Genomic DNA, 2,433 nt, shown 5'->3' on the forward strand with positions numbered 1-2,433 from the left:
CAGACTGCCTCGGGCCCTGCCCATTGTCGGTTGGGGGCGACCCCGCCCTCCGCCATCAGCCTCCCTGGCAGCACTTTCAGCCTCTTCCTGCCCCCGCCCACGGTCCCACCGGGCAGTTTACACGGCGGCGGCGGGAGGCTGATGCCGAGGTCGGCAGGCGGAGAGCCTGGTGCACAAGCAGGGATGGCGGCGGGATGATTGGCGCCGTCTGTCCCTGGTCAAAGAAGCTCTCTGTTCAGCTTTCTCGGAGCCTTTTGCTTTGGTGGCGTTCCTTCCTCCTCCGCCCCGGCGCCGCTCAAGCCTGCGGCAGGGCGGCAGCGCGGCGGGTGGGCGGCCGGGGGGAGGGGGGAGGGGGGGGGGAGGGAGGGAGCGCGCGAGCGAGCGAGCGAGCGAGCGCGCTGCAGAAATGAAGCCCGGAGCAGGGCCGCGGTCCATTCGAGCACGGGGAGGGGGCGCGACAACGCTGCCTGCTCCTGTCGGGGAGCGCTTGGGGAAGTGGGGTGCCGGCACCATGACGGCGGAGCGGACAGGGGCCGCGGCTGGGGAAGAGGCCGGCGGAGCTCGCCAGTGGATGCTGGCGCACGGAGCCGGCAGGGACACCTGGGCACGGCTGGGACCGAAAGTCGCCCGCCTTCACGCCCCGCCTTTCGCCGGGGGGAAGAAGACGCGAGAGCAGGGCTGCCTGCTGGGCTGCCAGTGCCCGCGGTCATGCCGGACGTGCAGGCCGACCGCCGAAGGCGTGCTCGCCGCTGCAGAGACGACAAGGGGGCCGCGCGTCCGATGGAAGAGACGGGGCGCCATCGCGCGGCGGCCGGGCTGCAAGGCCGGCCGACGGTAACAGGACTACCACGCCGCGGGTGGCCAGAGACAAAGACCGGCCGAGGGCAACAGGTCTACCCAGCATTATGCCGGCCGGTACCAGGGCCGGCCGAGGGCAACAGGTCTACCCAGCATTAGGCCAGCCGGAAAGACGGCCGGCAGAGGGCAACAGGTCTACCCAGCATTCGGCCGTCAGGTACAAAGGCCGGCCGAGGGCAACAGGTCTACCCAGCATTCGGCCGTCAGGTACAAAGGCCGGCCGAGGGCAACAGGTCTACCCAGCATTAGGCCGCCACGTCCAAAGGCCGGCCGAGGGCAACAGGTCTACCCAGCATTAGGCCGCCACGTCCAAAGGCCGGCCGAGGGCAACAGGTCTACCCAGCATTCGGCCACCACGTACAAAGGCCGGCCGAGGGCAACAGGTCTACCCAGCATTCGGCTGGCCGGTAACACGGCGGGCCGAGGGCAACAGGTCTACCCAGCATTAGGCCGGCCGGTAACACTGCCGGCCGAGGGCAACAGGTCTACCCAGCATTCGGCCGCCACGTCCAAAGGCCGGCCGAGGGCAACAGGTCTACCCAGCATTAGGCCGCCACGTCCAAAGGCCGGCCGAGGGCAACAGGTCTACCCAGCATTCGGCCACCACGTCCAAAGGCCGGCCGAGGGCAACAGGTCTACCCAGCATTAGGCCGGCCGGTAACACGGCCGGCCGAGGGCAACAGGTCTACCCAGCATTAGGCCGCCACGTCCAAAGGCCGGCCGAGGGCAACAGGTCTACCCAGCATTAGGCCGCCACGTCCAAAGGCCGGCCGAGGGCAACAGGTCTACCCAGCATTCGGCCGCCACGTCCAAAGGCCGGCCGAGGGCAACAGGTCTACCCAGCATTAGGCCGCCACGTCCAAAGGCCGGCCGAGGGCAACAGGTCTACCCAGCATTCGGCCGCCACGTCCAAAGGCCGGCCGAGGGCAACAGGTCTACCCAGCATTAGGCCGCCACGTCCAAAGGCCGGCCGAGGGCAACAGGTCTACCCAGCATTAGGCCGGCCGGCAGAGGGCAACAGGTCTACCCAGCATTCGGCCGTCAGGTACAAAGGCCGGCCGAGGGCAACAGGTCTACCCAGCATTCGGCCGCCACGTCCAAAGGCCGGCCGAGGGCAACAGGTCTACCCAGCATTAGGCCGGCCGGTAACACGGCCGGCAGAGGGCAACAGGTCTACTCAGCATTAGGCCGGCCGGTAAAACGGCAGGCCGAGGGCAACAGGTCTACCCAGCATTCGGCCGTCAGGTACAAAGGCCGGCCGAGGGCAACAGGTCTAACCAGCATTAGGCCGCCACGTCCAAAGGCCGGCCGAGGGCAACAGGTCTACCCAGCATTCGGCCGCCACGTACAAAGGCCGGCCGAGGGCAACAGGTCTACCCAGCATTCGGCCGCCACGTCCAAAGGCCGGCCGAGGGCAACAGGTCTACCCAGCATTAGGCCGGCCGGCAGAGGGCAACAGGTCTACCCAGCATTCGGCCGTCAGGTACAAAGGCCGGCCGAGGGCAACAGGTCTACCCAGCATTAGGCCGCCACGTCCAAAGGCCGGCCGAGGGCAACAGGTCTACCCAGCATTAG

This window comes from Sturnus vulgaris, unplaced genomic scaffold, assembly GCF_052056855.1.
Source record: "Sturnus vulgaris isolate bStuVul1 unplaced genomic scaffold, bStuVul1.hap1 Scaffold_183, whole genome shotgun sequence".
In the NCBI taxonomy this organism is placed as follows: Eukaryota; Metazoa; Chordata; class Aves; order Passeriformes; family Sturnidae; genus Sturnus; species Sturnus vulgaris.